The sequence below is a fragment of the Drosophila erecta genome, unplaced genomic scaffold (genome assembly GCF_003286155.1).
Source record: "Drosophila erecta strain 14021-0224.00,06,07 unplaced genomic scaffold, DereRS2 tig00000413-arrow-arrow-pilon, whole genome shotgun sequence".
In the NCBI taxonomy this organism is placed as follows: Eukaryota; Metazoa; Arthropoda; class Insecta; order Diptera; family Drosophilidae; genus Drosophila; species Drosophila erecta.
Genome location: NW_020825243.1, coordinates 112,393 through 118,636, shown reverse-complemented (window position 1 = coordinate 118,636; position 6,244 = coordinate 112,393).

Sequence of the window (6,244 nt, the reverse complement as noted above, 5' to 3'; positions counted from 1 at the left end):
ACGAATCACTCACGTATGCCACAAGTCTCAAAAGTAGGAATGACCAAGCAATCCTTGAAGAATATAATCATGAACTTTTACACAAGCCAGGAAAATCAAACGTAGTAGCAGACGCATTAAGTAGACCACCCATTCAAACAAAACGATGAAAGTATAGCAAAGGTAGCAAAGACAAGAAACCATTGAAAAAATAATAAATAAACAGGAGAAAGATTTAAAATTCCACAACAAAACAAGAGACTTGTAAAAACCTAAATGCCGATGACGAAATTTACGTAAAGAACAACAAAAGATTGGAAACAAAGCTGTCATCTAGATACAAAAGGGAAATAGTAAAAGAGGACAGGAATACAGAAACAGGAAGAGTAATTACGAGACTAATACGAAACAGAAACTTCATTTACATGTTCTTACTGGCTGCATGCACAGCTGAAGTACACATAATTGACTACACCAATTCCGAAATAGTAACGCTGACGACTGGACTAGCAAAAGTACAGACAGGAACTTTTCGATTAATTCATGTGATTGAAAAAATCAACGCCACAGCAAAAATCAAACTAAAATCATATGACCCAATAGGACCGTTTATCATGGAGGAAGTTAAGAAATCCGAAACATTAATCGACAAAACCACTTCGTGGGCAGGCGAAGTTAGGTAGGGACAAATTTCTCGAACTAAAATTAGTTCTGTTTTTGCAATTAATGAATAAAGACCTCATGGTCACAACACCAAATAAAGAAATATATTTTTTTATTAATTGGAACTCTATATGAGTTAGCTTATACAACCACAAGACTAAACATAACACAACCGGACAGATACCGACTATCATCCTTCTTTACGCAGGCTCACATACTTATGATAGATGATTAAAGAAATTAAAATCAAAAAACTTAACAAAAAACGACAGGATTCCGAAATCGATACAAAATTTAGGCAAGCACCCTTAACGCGCCCAAAATCAAAGACAAAATCAAGTAGACGAAAAACATGAAAATAATGAAATAATACAGGCCAAAACGTTATTCATAATAAAAGCAAATTCAAAAAGAAAAAAGAAATGACAGCAAATACTAGCAGCAAACCGACACCTCCCAATCATCGGACACATAATCACCATAATAACTTGTACAGCTACACAAACAACAGGAACACTCGAAATCAACCCAATAGAAAACAATCAAGGATTTATCTTGTTTGAATCTGGAACAATACAAATACCCATCACCTTTATGCATCACTGTCTCACAATAAATACTACAGAAGAAACATTTAATAGTATAATCACACAATGTTTGGAAATGGAAAGAGAAATGAATGACATAAGCATTTCAAAACGAAACAAACGACGACTGGTTAACTTTGTAGGTTCCACATTAAAATATCTTTTTTGCACACTAGACGAAGGCGACAGACAACATATTGAACAACAAATTTCGACTCTATCACAAGACAAAGTACAGGTCAGCTCTCTAAACCACATTATTGACAGTCTCAATAATAGCATAGAAATAATTAACACCCATTCCAAATCTTTGAAAAAAGAATAAAAAATTAATATATTAATATTTAACATTGAACATTTTACCGAATATATCGAGGACATTGAAATGGGTTCACTACTAAAACGACTAGGAATATTTAATCCTAACCTAATATTTGCAACATTAATTACAAAAATCTGATAAACATAAAAACTTCCGCTTGGTATAACTTTGCTACTAATGAAGTATTCCTAACGTCCCACATTCCTATGAATACAATTGAACAAAGAACTTACCCCGACAATAATGGCCAAATTATTAAGGAAAATATTGAAGGCAAATTCTACTCACATAACAACTATGTTCTAAATACACTAACAAAGAATATTGTCAAAGACCATTGCATAGCTAACATAATAAAACACGAAACACACAAGTTGGTGTTACTTTTAAAAAATATCTTAAACAACATTAAACCAAATATACTTATAACCTGGAATATGACAAGAGAGCGGGAGTAACGGTTGTTTGGAATAAAAGGAACAAGATAGATCCTGGAGTCCCTGCGGTACTACCGCTAGGCTATGCTTCGCAGGGCCAGGGTGCGCTCTGTGTTACTGCGGTGGACGTGTTCTGGCTCTTTCCCTCTCAGCTGCACGCAACCGCTTCATCGAGTCCGCAGCGAAATTGCTGAATTGGCCCCAGAAGCACTGGTCCGAGATCATACGCTTCCTTAGGGTCGACGGCTCCATTATATTCTCCATTAAGCCTTCTCGGTCGCGGTCGAATCTCCGGCAATTAAAAATAATGTGCTCGGCAGTTTCCTTGACGCCGCATTCTGGGCAGTTGCGGTCATCATCGTGGCCGAACCTGGTTACCTTCTAAAACACCCATGGCCGCTTAGGATCTGGGTCAGCCAGAAGTTAAGCCATGACGTCTTAGGGTCCATCTGGTCACATCCGGGATTATCCTGTGGGTCCATCGCCCCTTCGTCGACTGCTGCCACCTTTCCAAGCTATGAGCTCTGGCGTTGGCTCTTATGGCTCGCCTCTGAGCAGTGCTGCACTCTTCTCCGATCAGCTTAATCGCGTCGTAGATCTCCTTTGCCTCTACCGCCAACAAGTCTATTGGGATGGTCCCAGCTATAACCTGTGCTGCGTCCTCCGATATTGTCCGGAAACCGGAGCACACTCTCAGGGCACACAGTCTGTGCGTCGCTTCCAGACCCCTGATGTATGACTACCTGTTGGTAGCTTCGGCCCATATGGGAGCTGCGTAAAGTGCTGTCGCCCTGCAGACAGACTGTAGCAGAAGCCTGCGTCCCTGCCTAGGGCCCCTACAGTTGAGCATTATTCGTGCTAGGGCCCTAGCGACGCTCGCCGCCTTCCGATTTGTCTCCGCCAGGTTTTCTTTAAACGACAACCTGGTGTCTAGCATAACTCCAAGGTACCTGATTGCCCTTACCGACGTGATGGTGGCGCCACCGACTTGGATGGTGGCTGTCTCGACCTGTTTGCGGCTGGATATCAGAACGGTCTCCGTTTTGTGGTCTGCGATATCTAGCCCGACCGATGAGAGCCACTGCACTATGGTGCAAATAGATGCCTTACCAAGGCCCTCGGCCCAAGGCCACAATTACTATGGCAATATCGTCGGCGAAGCCGATCACCTTGGTTCTTCCTGGCAGTGGTAACCTCAGCACCCCGTCGTACATTGCATTCCACAGCAGTGGCCCAAGTACTGAGCCTTGTGGAACTCCGCAGGTTACCCTGTGCTCCAGTGTGCCCCCTTCTGTGTCGTAGACTAGTACTCGGTCGCTGAAGTATGACTTAAGAATGCCCACTAATGCATCCGGTACGCCTAGGTTCCGTAAGGCTGCTGTGGTGACGTCCCATCTTGCCGAGTAGAATGCATTACGGATGTCTAGTGTCACCACTAGACAGTACTCCTTGGTGCGTCCTTGCCACCTGTAGCGATCGCGTCCACGGTAGATCTCGCCTTCCTGAAGCCAAACTGCATTGGCGAAAGGTCCAAAGTGGTCAATCAGGCATATCGGCCTGTATGACGATGGACTCTCGGGAGGCTTGTTTGGCTTGGGAAGCAGTACCAGCTTCTGTGTTTTCCAGCGCTTTGGGAAAAGGCCTTCCGTGGGGCACTGGTTGAAAACATTTGCGAATGCTTCCTGGTGCTCGTTCATGCCTAGCTTAATGGAGATGTCCGGGATTCCATCTGGCCCTGGTGCTTTTCCCGATGGCATATCACTGGCTACCTTGCGAATTTCATCCGGTGTGAATATCAGTTCCGATGCGTCCGCAGGAGCCGCGTTCCACGATCGCCGTCATGTGGGCGGTGTCTCCGGCTTTCAGGGGTTTCGCTTGACTTATCTTTTTTATTATTATTTTGTACGCTGATCCCCATGGGTCCTGCTCGGCTGAATCGCATAGTTCCAGGAAGCATCTCCTTTTTGACTGCTTGATGAGTCTCTTCAGGGTCCGACGGTTTTCCGCGTATTCTTGCCTCCGGAACTCGTTGTTGGGGAGGCCCTGCTCCCTTTGCTGACGCCGTCTTGCCCGCAGGCAATTTCTGCGTGCCTCTGCGATCTCCTCTGTCCAACAATAGACTGGCTCCCGATGACGGTGATGGCTCCTCGACACCTTCATGCTGGCTCTACATGCCGTCTCAACTGCTCGAGTGAGACACTCTACGCTGTCCACTGCGTTCCCGCCGATGACAGGATTTCCAAGTTCCCTCAGGAACGTGTCCCGCTGGAGCGTCCTTGGGTTGAAGGGCCTTTGCGTTGGTGGGGCTGCGGTGCCTCTTCTGCTGGTAAGGTCACAGATTATCGCTTTGTGGTTACTAGCCGTGTATACGTCGCTGAGGGATAAGTGTGCGCGCTGGAATAGCGAGCTACTGCAAAGAGTGAGGTCCACTACCGACCCGGCTCCAGCTCTGCTGAAGGTGTGCTCCGATCCCGTATTTAAGAGAGCTACTTCCAGCGACCCGAAAGCTTCCTGGAGGGTTCGTCCTCTTGCGTTCGTGTGGACTGAGCCCCATTCTTCTGCCTAGGTGTTAAAGTCCCCCGCGATGACCACGTTCCGCTCTCCTCTTGCGTCGTTAGCCAGATCCTCTAGGATTGCTGAAAACTCCTGAAGGGTTAGGCGTGGTGGTAGGTAACAGCTGTACAGGCACAGGTCACCAACCACCCCCCGAACATAGAATGAGCCGATGCGCAGGTTCCTTGGTCGGCTTACCCCGTTGGTCAGGATCGCGGCGCTCCTTGTCTCGTCTAGTATGTAGTCCATCCCCGGGGTTTTTTTATACGGCTCGCTAATAAGAGCAACGTCAGCTTGAGTTTCGCGCATGGTTTGACTCAGCAGGTGGTGCGCAGCTTCGCAATGGTTGAGATTAATTTGGATAATCTTCACTTCTTCTAATCTTCTCAGTGGCTTCTACTACCCGCAATGTGCTTTGCGTCGGCTTTCCTGACTTTCCGGTTTGTCCGCACTTGAGACAGCAGTCGCTGCGATTTGCAGGGCTCTTGCATCGCACCGCAATTTGGCCGAACTCCAGGCACTTGAAGCACCTAGATCTAGCCTCGCTCTCCTTGACTCTTGTAGTGTACGTAGTTCGATAGATTTTTAACTAGTGGGTCTTTTAATAGTGGGTGATAATTACTAATAAAGAGGACCTTGTACTTCCTTCGCTAGGGATGCGCACTCTTGCTATGCTCGGGTCTAGCTCGCCGTAGGTCGGGGTTCTTTTAGCTTAGGATAGTACGAACGCTACTACATTTTAATAAGTGCGTCTTACTCATAAACAATATTCAAAACTGGATTATCGATTAACAAAAGAAATGGCTTTATATTGATACTAATGATACACGCCGACACGTGTGAAGATAAGCTACAGATTCTGATAAGTATTGGGAATTTTGGATGTTAATGATTCCCTAAGTCTTTACCCTCCCTACCATGACAATGCTACTTAAAATATTTACATTGTCCCTTGGTCAAGTTCAAAATAACTCTACCACATATTTAAGAAAGTGTTCAACATAAGTACTCGACAAACCATTAAATCTATTTATTCACAATTCATTATTTTTCAATATATCTTCAATCATAATTCCATTTATATAGATTCAGTTTAGTAAACGGTTTCATTAAATCTCTTTTACAAACTAACAATATTTTTATCTACGCATAATTATCCTAGTCGTTCCCTAACTCTTCATTTTTGTTTATATTCAATGAGCAAAATAAAGTATATAAAAGTAAAGTATAAAGCAAATATATATAAGTAATTGGATATAAAATTAGCAAATATAATTATATAATCTTTACTCAAATGCAGATATTATTTTAATTAGACGTTCGAGTGGCATTTTGTTAGAATTTTAATATAGGTAATTCATAATAAGATTTATATCATTGTTGTTGTAGTACTCACGACCTTAAATATCCACTCCATGATGTGCGTAAAGTTGGGCCCAAGTTCACGTTGACATTGTCGAGCTGTAGGTCAAACTTTAAAGGTTCTAATTTAAATTCCTATTCAAATGCCAAAAGTTCCGTCAATCTGCGAGTATTTAATTCATTATAAATCGCAATACAAAAGAAAATCGAGAATCAAAACAAAACACAAAATATAACTGCAGCACTGCAGCGATAAGACCTTAGGAAACCGCTGGCTGCTACGCTGCGCTGCGATAAGACGAAATCACAAAGTTGGACCTCCGTTGGTCATAGGAGATGAT